This window comes from Carcharodon carcharias, chromosome 14 (assembly GCF_017639515.1).
Source record: "Carcharodon carcharias isolate sCarCar2 chromosome 14, sCarCar2.pri, whole genome shotgun sequence".
Taxonomy (NCBI): Eukaryota; Metazoa; Chordata; class Chondrichthyes; order Lamniformes; family Lamnidae; genus Carcharodon; species Carcharodon carcharias.
The window spans coordinates 129,793,544-129,806,763 of NC_054480.1; the positions used below are offsets into that span (position 1 = coordinate 129,793,544).

At 42.6% G+C, this 13,220-nt stretch overlaps 1 protein-coding gene across 1 annotated transcript in view; it reads left to right on the forward strand.

Annotated features, from left to right (window-relative positions):
- Positions 1 to 11,845: 11,845 nt before the first annotated feature.
- enc3 (ectodermal-neural cortex 3) overlaps positions 11,846 to 13,220 on the forward strand; it is a 54,166-nt gene continuing 52,791 nt past the window's right edge. Inside the window, exon 1 of the mRNA XM_041205123.1 lies at positions 11,846 to 12,192. The gene's annotated coding sequence lies outside the window, so the exon portion shown is untranslated. The remainder of the gene's footprint in view (positions 12,193 to 13,220) is intronic.

A 13,220-nucleotide genomic window follows, 5' to 3' on the forward strand; every position in this document is an offset into this window, starting at 1 on the left:
ATGATGCAATTGTGTTAACACGTTGCCACGGGAATATATATCCTGACTGAAGGAAAGCCTTGTTCATCCTTGAACAAAAAGGCTTGACAAAGAAATGTCAAGGGAGAGCTTATTGAGATTCTACGGGCATAGATAAGTGAATACATGGCTACAGTAGTGTAGTGGCTACTCCTGGGCCAGAGAACATGAGTTCAAAGCCCACCAAAACACTGTCTGTAAAAGTGACCATCTTGCTGTCAGATTATCGTAAAAACCTAACTAGTTCACTGATGTTCTTTAGGGATGGGTGTTACCATCCTACCTGTTTGGACTTATACGCGATTCCTGTTCCAACCAATGTTGGTTTGACCCTTAACTGACCCCTGAAGTGAAATAGTAAGCCACTTTATTGTATCAAACAAGGGATGGACAATAAATGCCAGCCTCAGCAGCGATGCCTATGTCCTGAGGATGAGTTCTTAGAAAATTAGTATACTTAACCACAATCTCTGTAACCAGGGCCATGATCTGGAGCTCAGAGCTGGAGAGGTGAAGGGGGGAGTTTGGATGTTGAACCAAACATGTTGAACATGTGCAACAGTGAGTAGTGTTGACCAATCCAGGAGGGATTCTAATTGATATTTGGCAGAGAAGGCTCTGAAAAATACAGCAACAATTTATATTTTCCCAACTTTGAGACTGACTGGTTGATCCAGCAACAATTTGCATTTCTATAGCACCTTCAGCGTAGTAAAATGTCTCAAGGTGTTTCACAGGAGCATAAATCAGACAAAGTAAGAGATATTAGGATGGATGAACAAAAAGGTGCAAAGGAGTGATGGAGTAAATTTGAAAAACCAGAAGGATTAATTATAAAAAACTCAATTATCTAGTTATTTTAAGATGGATATTTTACAGGGGCATTTAAACAAAAGCCAGGATGATACACTGTTTAACCAGCACATTACATACACCTTTATAAAATCAACAGATGCATGGGACTCATCATAAGGATGTAATTTTACCTTCAAGTAAAGGCAGTTATAAAAAAACTCCTTGAGCTTTCAAATTGTTGTTTATTATGTCTAAAAGCCACCACCCTATGAGATTACTGCCTTGTGAACACAGCCAGGTATCTACACAAACTTAGACTTTCCAAAACAGACCAGCAGTGAGGTAATGGCACATTAGAAATTTTATAGGCAGCTCGCCAGAAACTTACTCCCCATCTTCCTTCACTGTTTTGTAAAGGAAGAATGTGTAGATATATAGGAGCAAAGAGCAGATGGAATGGGATTAATTGGATCGCTCTACCAAAGAGGCAGCATTGGCATAATGGGCTGAATGGCCTTCTTGAGTGCATTATGATTCTATGAATTGTGTTACTTGGAACATAAATTTTGGAACCCTTGCTTTTCCTGATTTATATAAATGGTCTAGATCTTGATGTTCAGGGGGCAATTTCAAAGTTTGCGGGTGATACAAAACTTGGGAGTGATGCATTTTGATAGGAAGAACATGGACAATATAAAATAAGGGATGAAATTTTGCAGGGGGTGCAGGAGCAGAAAGACTTGGGTGTGTATATGCATAGATCTTTGAAGGTGGCAGGACAGGTGGAGAGAGCAGTTAATAAAGCATATAGTATCCTGGGCTTTATTAATAGGGGACATAGAGTACAAGAGCAGGATAATTATGCTGAAGGTATGTAACAAATTCATTAGACTTCAGCTGGAGTATTATGTACAGTTCTGGGTGCCACATTATAGGAAGGATGTGAACACATTGGAGAGACTGCAAAAGAAGTTTACAAGAATGATTCCAGGGATGAGAAACTTCAGATATGAAGATAGACTGGAGAGGTTGGGAAGGTTCTTGGAGAGAAGAAGGTTAAGAGGAGATTTGATAGAGAATTTCAAGATGATGAGGGGGCTGGACAGAGTAGATCGGGAGAAGCTGTTCTCGCTCATAAAAGGATCAAGAATGAGAGAGCACAGATTTAAAGTGGTTTGCTAAAGAAGCAAATGTGACATGAGAAAAAACATTTTCACACAACGAGTAGTTCAGGTCTGGCATGCACTGTCTGGAAGTGTGGTGGAGGCAGGTTCAATCAAGGAATTGAAGAGGGCATTAGGTGATTTTTGAATAGAAACAATGTGCAGGGGTACGGGGAAAAAGCAGGGTAATGGCACGAGGTCATAATGCTCATTTGGAGAGCTGATGCAAACATGATGGACCGAATGGCCTCCTTCTGTGCCATTAACATTCTGTGATAAACTTAACTCTTTTTATCATATTCCGCTGTGTGTTATGGCTGCATCATAAGGGAAGCTCAACTCCAACACCTAGTTTGAAGGGAACCTGACTGACTGGGAAAATCTGAGCTAGGGTTGAGGACACTGTCAGTTCATCGAATCATACAATACAGATGGAGGCCATCATGTGTGTGCAGGCTCTTTGAAGGAATGATCCAATTAGTCCACTCCCATCCCCCCTGCCCGCTTTCCCCATAGGCTGACAAGTATTGTCATTTCAAGTATTAATCTAATTCCTGTTAGAAAGTTATGATTGAGTCTGCCTCCGCCACCCTTTCAGGCAGCACATTCCAGACCACAACAACTTAGCCTGGGACCCGGAGAGGAAACATCCTCTCATTCTTACTCCAACAGCAGAAACATGGGCAGACATGGACCGGGAACAGGACTCATGCCCTCCCAGAATTGAAGAACCTGCTGACACTCACTGATGGCACCAAGGTGACTTTGTGAGCTGTGTTGGTTTACACCATGGAGTCTCAGGAGCCACCAATAAAGATTGCCTCAATGTTCCCATTAGTTTGCAGGTGCCTCAGGTGTCCATTTGGAAAAGTCACTAAATGATCCCTGATAATCATATCCCACCAAGGATACCTTCAGGTGAGGCACAGGCAAAGTAGAAAGGAAGGGCATTTAAGAAATGCAATCATTTATTCAATGTCTGTATCATGTCTGCAAACCACTTAAACATTGTTTTATTGGGTTTCTCCAAAGCCCTAGAACATTTTACATCCCCTAAGTGTCAGCTGCGGCTCAGTTATTATCACTCATACCTCTGACTAAGAACATTGTTGGTTCAGGGACCCCCTCCAGGACCACTTAAATCTAGGCTGACATTCCAGTGCAGCATCAGACAGGTCATCTTTCAGATGAGATATTTAAACTGAGGGCCTGTCTGTCCACTCAGGTGGATGCAAAAGATCCCATGGTTCTATTTCAAGGAATAGCAGGGGAGTAATTCCTGGTGAACATTTAACCCTCGATTGACATTACAATAAAACAGATTATCTGATCATTATCACTTTGCTATTTGTGGGAGCTTGCTGTGTGCAAATTGGCTGCTGCATTTCCTACATTACAACAGTGTACCACACTTCAAAAATACTTAATTGGCTGTAAAGTGCTTTGGGATATGCTGTGGTCATGAAATTGCAAGTCTTTTCTTATAGTATCTCCCACATCACATTTCCTTGAAGTAGTGAAATTGCAGTTAATGAAAGTTGTCACTAAGTGGCACCAACGTCAAAGATCTGATGTACTTTATGAAACTCCTGTGAGCGGCAGGGGGTGGAAGAGAGTCATTCCTACTGAGAAACTGCACTTTTAAAAAAAACATTTGGAAAGCTTTGACAGAGCAGAGAACAGAAGACATAGTAGAAGCTTTATTTTGATGTTTTTGTGTTGCGATTGTGATACCTTTTCTCCACTTTCCTCACCTTCTCAAGTCAATCGACTGAGCCTCTGGGATTGTGCGTTAGATGAGTCTTTGAGGGAGGGAGTTTATTTTAAAAACCTGTGTCTGAAATAGGCCAACCGAAGCATGCAGCAACACCAAACTCACACCAATACACACACACCCCAATATAAAGAAGGCAGATTCTCACACACCAGCTGGACATTCTGACAACACAGGATAGGTTAGGTAAAGTTAAAATCACCCAGAGTGCCTCGCCCCCCCCCACCCTCCTATTTGTTATTCAATGAATCCACCTCATTGGGTGAGATCATTGGGTTCAGCTGTGATGCTGCTTTCACAGTCGAATAGCTGGCCGATAACTATCAAGGTTTGTTCATCTAAAGTGGCTGCCCCGTGGTACCAAGCCAATTCCCCAGCTAGAATCAACACCTTTGAGAGAAGAGAAACTGCAAGGGATAAAGCAGCTGCTCAAAGGATAAATAATGTGCATTTAAATAAATTCATAGACCGTCATTTGGTAGTACAGAACTTGAGTATTGCTGAAAAAAGAGAAAGGTCGAAGTTTTTCATCTTGCACTCATCAGGACAATTCACAAGAATACCGAATGCAAAGGGAACAACATTCTCCTGTTGACTGCAGGACGAAAAGCTTTGACAAAAAATCTCTTTCTTCAGCAATGCTCAAATTCAAAGACTCCACCCCCACCTCTAAATATAGGAAGGATCATTGCTTCACTCTTGTTCTGAACAAAGTACATCTGTGTTAGCATGGCATCTCTTTATCTCAAATGAATGCGAGATTGTTGGAGCTTGGATCACAACAGATGCATCCAGTCAATCTGCAATGACAGCTAACTATCAAAGCGCAGCACACTCATTAAAACAGAGAAATAACCCAAGATTGCAAATAAAACAGCAATTACTTGGATTAGTTACCTCATTAAGACTCTCATCTGACAGCCCTCCCTGCCTCAGTGGAGGGCCCCAGTTTGGGAGTGAACTGAAATTTGTTACTCATCCATAAATGGGGATGATCTCTTTAAGGGTAAAAACTGTTTAAACACTGGATACAAACAAAAAGAAATACAAACGTTACCCCTTACAACACAACTGCCTCACCCCGCTGTTAGGTGGTACAACCAGTAGTCACAGCAACTCTGATCTAGGGGAGGGAAAAATCTGTCAGGGTCCCAGCCCCCAATCACTGCCCTGCACCCAACTCCACATTAGTGATCAGGAGAAAGAAAGACATGCATTTCTGTAGTGCCTATCACAACCACCAGACATCCAAAAGCACTTTTCAGTCAATGAAGCGCTTTTGACATGTAGTCACTGTTATAATATGGAAAACATGGCAGCCAATTTGCAAACTCCCACAAGCAGCAATGTGATAATGACCAGATCATCTGTTTTTATTTCTGTGACTTTGATTGAGTGATAAATATTGGCCGGGATACCAGGAGTACTCCCCTGTTCTTCTTCAAAATAGTACCAAGGGATCTTTTGCATCCACCTGAGAGAGCAAACAGAGCATTGATTTAACATCACAACAGAAAGGCTGCACCCAGCCCCCCTACCCCCACCCCCTCACCCCCTCTTCAGTACTGCCCTGGAATGTCAGACTTGATTTTGTGCTCAAGTCCTGGACTTGAGAACACAACATTCTGACTCAGAGGCTACCAACGGAGTCACAATGAGCACACAAAAGCAGTGCCAGCTCCACCCCAATTCACCTTCCAAGCTCAGCAACCTTCCAAGTTCTGTCGAAGGGTCATGAGGACTCGAAACGTCAACTCTTTTCTTCTCCGCCGATGCTGCCAGACCTGCTGAGTTTTTCCAGGTAATTCTGTTTTTGTTTTGGATTTCCAGCATCCGCAGTTTTTTTGTTTTTTTCAGCAATGTTGAGGTCCAGTTGTAACAGGCAATTGAGTTAGAAACATATCTTGCATTTCCTTCACAAAAGGGAGGTACCAATTGGGAGGAGGGTTAGGAAAGGCAATGCTGTAGAAGCAGTGGCCAGCCTCCCACTTTCCACCCCCCATAAACTTGAGCTCAGCCAAAATTCTGCTGATCATTCCCTAACTCACCCCAAGTTCCATTCGCCAATCTCCCCTGCTCTCATTGACCCACATTGGCTCCTGATGCAGCAACAGCTTATTTTCAAAATTCTCAACCCTTTCGTTCAAATCCTTCCATAGCCTCACCCTTCCCTATCTCTGTAACCTTCTCCAGACCCACAACCCACTGAGAAATCTGCATCCCTCCAATTCTGGCCTCCTGTGCATCCCCGATTTCAATTGCTCCACTCTTGGTGGCCGCGCCTTCAGCTGCCAGAATCCTAAACTCAGCAATTCCCCCTCATATTCTTTCCAACTCACCTTCGCTAACTCTCTCCTCCTTTAGAACACTATTTAATATCTACCTCTTTGACCAACCATTTAGTCACCTGTCCTAGTATCTCCTTATGTGCTCAATGTCAAATTTTGTCTAATAATACTCTTTGAAGCACCTTGGGATGTTTTAATGTGTTAAAGGTGCTATATAAATGCAAGTTGTTTCAGTAGTAGTTTTAGAAGTTGAATATACAATACTGTAAGGTGAGAACATATATGTTGTGTGTGAAGTTTTTCCAGTATTTTAATTTCTAATTATTCATTTTTGTAAACTTAAATGGCATTTTAAAAACTCTGTTTTAGAAACTATGATAAAAACTTTTTGTAAATAAATAAGAAAATAAATTTTAAGTTGCACGTTACACAGCTATGTAGTTAAGATGAGACCTTTTGCCTTTCTTCCATTAATGGACTGACTTACCAACATAGGTTTACATAGAATACATGGCAAGGAAAAAGACCATTTGGCCCAACCAGTCCATGCTGATCTTTCAGCTCTACTTGAGCCTCCTCCCATCTTTTCTCATCTAAATCTATCACCGGAACCCTCTATTCTCTTTTCCCTCATTTGCTTGTCTAGCTTCTCTTTCATCGCATCTATACTGTTCACCTCAACCACTCCCTGTGGCAGCGAACTCCACATTCTCACCACTCTCTGGGTAAAGAAGTTCCTCCTGAATTCACTATTAGATTTTTGGTGACTATCTTGTATTGATGGCCTCTAATTATGTTTTTCCCCACAAGTGAAAACATTCTCTCTGTATACACACTATCAAAACTTTCATAATTTTGTAGACCTCTATCAGGTCAACCCTCAGCCTTTTTTTTCAAGAGAGAAGAGACCCAGCCTGTCAATCCTTTCCTGATCTGCGTAGCCACACATTTCTGATATTATCCTTGTAAATCTTCTCTGCACCTTCTCCAGCACCTCTGTATCCTTTTAATAATATGGTGACCAGAAGTGCACATGGTAAACTAGATAAGGTCTAACCAAGATTCAATTCCTTTGTCCGATAAAGAATGTTCCATACACTCAACTGCAAGTCTCGGTTGAAACTGTGCCTCTGCTCCGGGAGAGCTAGCAGACTTGGCAATGTGCCAGGGCCAATTCAAAGAATACACTGAACCAGGTACAACGGAAATTCAGATTAGACTTTCTATTTGTATTGGAAACTGGCCTTTTATTCATAAGATTAATGATGTTTGTTTGAGTCAGCTGGGGGAAACTCATTGCAAGGGTGAGTTTCATGAATGAGTTACACTTGCTCTCTTAAATCTTTTACGGGGCTTTGATATCGTGGGAAAGAAAAGATGCATTTATGTAGCATCCTAAGGATATCCTGAGAACACCACAAAGCTCTTCAGAAAATCAGTTTGAAGTGTAGTCGCTCTCAAAGGTAGGTAAATAATTTGCACACAGCAAGGTTCCCCAAAGGGCTATTAAGGTGAATAACAATCTATAATTGTGGTGAGAGGAATGTTAGTCAGTATACCAAAAGAATCCCCACCTGTCCCTTTTTATTTGTGCGGTGGGAGTGTTTTGTCTACCTGAACAGGTAGACTGGGCTTCACACCCAGAAGGCAGCACCTCTGGCAATGCAGCATTCCCTCAGTGCTGGAGTGGAGTTTGAACCCACAACTTTCTAACTCAGAGGTGAGGATGCCAATAATTTAGCAAAGCGAACATGGAACCACACAAATCTCCTCCTCCAGGTACACTCTGCATTCAACTCCATACTCAGCAGACCAAAGGCTGTTTAAATATGGTTCTGCAAACATGGCAACTGGTTAAGGAAGATGGTTCACAAAATGTAACCAATCAATCTGCCATATTTCCCCCGATACAGCAACAGAGATGTGGGAAAATAGGAACAGGAGGAGGCCATTCAATCCCTGGAACCTATCCTGCTACTTAATTAGATCATGGCCAATCTGCACCTCAGCTCCATTTACCTGTCTTTCATCCATTCCCCTCACTGAATAAAAATCAAAAAGGGCTAATGGGATGTTGGCCTTTAGCTCAGTGGTGCTGGAATCAAAAAGTGAGGGAGTGATGCTTTATTTATACAAAGTCTTGTTCAGATCGCATCTGGAGTAATTGTGTTCGGTTTTGGGCACTATATCACAGGAAGAATATATCAGCCTCCAAAGACGTGTAGCACAAATTCACCAGAGTGATACTGGGGATAAAAAGAGTTAAATAAGCGGACAGGCTGCACAAATTTGCACTGTACCCCCTGATGTTTAGGAAGTTGTGACTGACCTAACAGGTTTTTAAAATTATTAAAATATCTGCTACAGCAGATACAAAGAAACTGTTTCCTCTGATGGGGAGAATGCAGAACAATCTTAAAATGAGAACTAGGCTATAGAGGAGTGAAACCAGGAAGCACTTTTCCACACAAAGGATTGTGGAAATCTGGAACTCTTTCCACATAAAGGCTGTAGATGCTGGGGATCAATTAAAATTTTCAAGATGGAGGTCGATAGATTTTTGTTGGGTATCAAGGGATATGGAACATAGACAGGTAAAGGAAATTGAGATACAGATCAGCCATGATCTAATTGAATGGCGGAGTGGGCTCAAGAGACTGAATGCCCCCCTCTTGTTCTTATATTCTCCTACTGTAGGATAGGGACAAATAAGCATTAAGAAGGACTGTTAGTGTAGAGGTAAATACAAAGAGTGAGTTGTGCTGAAACTATCAGCAGTCCTTTGGTGTAGGTAGACACATTTGTTCCATTCATTTCCAAAACACTCAGCTCTTCTTAATCTGGGTATTGTGGGAAAAGGTCAGGATGTTCCACCTAGTCCCCATTTATTACGTGTTTTTACTACTGCCTGTTCGTTGCCAATTGCCAGCTCCTAGTTATTACACTGGGCAATTCAACAGAGAATCATAGACCCAGTTTTTCAATGGGTCTCCCTTTCAGCCTATAATTTAAGGCAGTCATTTTCTTTTACAGAGAATTAAATTGAATTTATTGCACAGAATCAGACTATTCAATCCAACTGGTCTATGTCAGTGATAAAAGCAAAAAGCAAAAAACTGCAATGCTGGAAATCCAGAACAAAAACAGAAACAGAAATACCTTTCCAGGTATTTCTGTTTCTGTTTTTGTTTTGGTCAATGTCAGTACTTTTGCTCCACATGACCATCCTGTCACTTTATTTCATCTAACTACATCAGCATAACCTCCTATTCCTAGCTTTGTATTCTTCTAGCTTTCCCTTTAATAGATCTATAGCATTCACCTAAAGTTTAACAGAGATTCACCTCAGATTTAATGGAGATTTTCAAAATACTTAGGGATTTTGATTGAGAGAGAAACCATTTCCACTGGCAAGAGGGTCAGTAACCAGAGAACAGGGATTTAAGGTAACTGTCAAAATAACAAGGAGAGAAAATGAAGGGTTTTTTTAATGCAATGAGATATTGTGAACTGGAATGTGTTGCCTAAAAGGGTGACTGAAACATTAGGAGGAGACAGTAGTTTAGCAGTAATGTCACTGAACTGGTAATTCAGAGAGCCCAGGCTTATATGCTAGAGATGTGGGTTCAAATCTTACCATGGCAGCTGGTGAAGTTTGAAATTAGTTAATAAAATTTAATTAATTAATAGTTGTGGAATTGAAAAACAAGTCTCAGTAATAGATGATTGTTATAAAAACCCATCTGGCTCACTAATACCCTTGGGTAGAAGGAAAATCTACTGTCCTACATGCAACTGCAGATCCATAGCAATGTGGTTTACCCTTAATTGCCCTCTAAAATGGCCTAGCAAGGGCAATTAGGGATGGGCAACAAATGCTGGCCTTACCAGTGATGCCCACATCCCATGAAAGAATTTGCAAAAAATCGATTCAAGAGTAACTTTCAAAAGGGAATTAGATTACACAGGGGGAAAATGTTAGGACAAAGGGGGAGTAGAACAAATAAGGCAAAGAAGTGCCACAAACAGGATGGGCTGAATGGTCTTCTTGGTTGCCGTAAGATTCTATGATAAGCCAATTTTGCCTGCTGCAGTTAAAAACAATTCCCCTTTGCAACAAGCTATGCATAGACCCTTGGTATGCAAACGCCAAGTGTCACTACGTGCTGAGGTTCTACCTGACCCCGGTGTTGCGAAGGATGGGTCTGGCCATGCTGCCATGGAACGCTCCAAGTAGTTGGACCGTGTCGTACCACCTATCCCTCGTGGAAAAGTTTATGGAGAGAAACACCTTTGACCACAAGTCCATCAGGCAGTGGTCGGCATGTAATGTTTTAGAGGCCCTGAGGGAAAAGGAGATGGTGGATCCTGTGGGATGGCTCCCCGAGCAGACCGTCAAAGTCATTTGGCAGAATGCCTCATTGCCAGAACTTTCCATCAAGCACAAAGATGTAGCTTGGCTGGTGGTGAGAAAGGCCCACCCCATCAGATCCTTCCTACATGCCAGGAGTCTCACCCCCTCTGCACGTTGCCCTCGAGGTGGCTGTGGTGGGGAAGAGACCGTTGTTCACCTCCTTGTGGAATGTGCTGTTGCAAAGAAGGTCTGGAGAGAGATGCAGTGGTTTCTGTCGAGGTTCATCCCGAGCAGCGCGGTGACACAGGACTCTGTGCTCTATGGGCTGTTCCCAGGGACACACACCGAGACAAACATCAACTGCAGCTGGAGGATCATCGACTCAGTGAAAGATGCTCTTTGGTCTGCCCAAAACTTGCTGGTCTCCCAATGCATAGAGTTGTCGCCGACCGAGTGTTGCGGACTGACACATTCCAAGGTCCAGGACTATGTGCTGAGGGACGCACTAAAGCTTGGGGCAGCCGCCACAAAGGCGCAATGGGGAAAGGTTGCTGTCTAATACCTTTCTGCCATAGTGCACCGAGAGGCTGGGAAAGGTATAGACCCCTCGGGCTGTATGAATCACAATGAATGTGTGCATTGAATACTAATTGTATTATAATTGTATTGAAGCACCTCAGAGTGCAACATGATGTATGTTGATAATTCCAACACCATTGCACTGTCTGACTGTCTGTAATAACCATATTGAAATGATTATAATATTCATTGACACAAAAACTTTTGGATTTCCAGCATTGGCAGTATTCTGCTTTTATCATAATATTCAGTGAAGCGCCTCCTGATCCATGTGTAAAAGTTGAATCTGATTGCGCTTTTTGTGATGGCCATTTAGAAATATTTTGTAATGTTATTTCAGATATTTTAAGAATAAAGCATATTTTTCAAAAAAAAACAATTCCCCTTTCGGAGCAAAAAAAAGCCCCGCACAAAACCGATTAAACCTGATCAGCTTTGCACTGGAACAATAGAGGTTCCATTGCAAACGATCTGTGCAGTTGAATGAACCGCGAGAGAATTAAGAGCAGGAAGTGTCTAACTAGCCCTGGGACAGATCATCTTACAAGCCACTCTCCTCAAAGCCCTCCCTCTCTGAAACCTGATGTGAAGGGAATCTCGTAATGAATTCAGCTTTCCTTTTGAAAAGGAGAGAGAAATCCCGCTTCCTAATTTGCCAGAACTCGCGTCGCTCAAACATGAGGCTTGGCGTTTCACGCACGAACAAAATTGTGTTTTAGAGGGGTGTGAGTTGTTGCAAAGATGGTTTTGGGTGAATGGGGAGGGAGGGGGTTGTAGGTTGATTTCACTGCTTGCTTTGTACGTTTCAGCTGGCGGGGGTGGGGGGGGGGGGGTGGTTGGTGGTGGTGAAGGGGGAGGAGTTGAAATTGATCATCAGCTTTGTTTCACAATCAGTTCCTCTGGGACTGAGACTGGATGCCTCCCAGTGGGTGGGGAATAAAGCTGAATAAATTTGCCGAGTGTTCACAGACTGGGACAAGTGCTGGCTTGCAAAGACGGCATTCGGAGAGCGATAGAGCGAGCAGCTTGCGGAGGGGGGAGGCTGGGGAGAGAGAGAGAGAGAAAGAAGCTATGAGTGTCTGATCAAAGTTTGCAGGAAAGTTCTGAAGTTTGGGTGCCACCCCACGCCCTTTTCCCCTCGAAAATCATCTTTCTATCGTCTTCGAGAGGTGGGCTGCTTTTCTAAGAAGGCTCAAAGCTCGTTTCTCCAGGGCCCCAGCGGTAAGTGCAGCAGCGCTGGGGTGGGTGGGGGGAGGCGGTTCGGCTTGGAAAGTTGCATTCGATAATGGCCAAGTGATTCTCAGAGAGGTGCATTGTTTAATGTGCGTTCTACTTTTTGCATTATTAAGTTATAAAAGGGGAACAGGTCGGTTTGCAACCGAGTGCGGTTTTATAAAGATTATTTTACGCACACTTAAAAAAGCCCAAGAAAGAAATTTTAATGAAACAGTTTACAGGGTGATGTAAACGTGTGCAACATTTAAACCTCTGAAGCGAACACTCGGTGCTCCTTTTACAGCATTTACAGCACGCTCCCACAAACTGCTGCCACACCTCCGGTTACTTTATAGCGAATGAATACTTTAAAGTTACAAAGAATCCCAGGATATTTTTTTTGGAAACTGGCGTTTTAGCCACCGCATTCCACAATGACCCCCATTTATTCTGTGCAGACCATGTTTCTGTTAATTGTTGCGTGAGGTTGGCCCAGGGATACTTGGAGATTCTGTGGTTAAAAGCTTTTTGTCTCCTGACTTCTGCATCAGGGGCCTAGTTTTGGCTTTGAACAGTGAAATCAGTTAAAGGGATTATAAGGGCAGGTTTTATAAACTAAGCCTGCAAGGTTGAGGGGTGATCTAATTGAGGTGTTTTTTTTAAAAAAGTGATACAAAGGATTTGATGGAGTCCATTCAGAGGAACTCACTTTTCCCTGGTGGGCGCAATTGAGAACAAAGGTCATTCAGGAATTAAAACTGGGAGCAACTATTTCACCCCACCCACAGGATAACGGGAGTGTGGGATTCTCCAACCCATCAAAACGCCATCAGTGCTGTGTTAATTGAAATTCTCACATCTGAGCCCTTTTTTAAAAAAAAAAGTTAAGTGGCGATATTATAGGACTGTCGCCAAACTACTTTTGAAATGTGGTCACTTTTGTGGGGGAAATACAGCAGCCGACGTGTGCACAGCACGCTCCCACAAACTGCAATGTGATAATGGACTGAATCTTTTCGGGGATGCTGAGATGT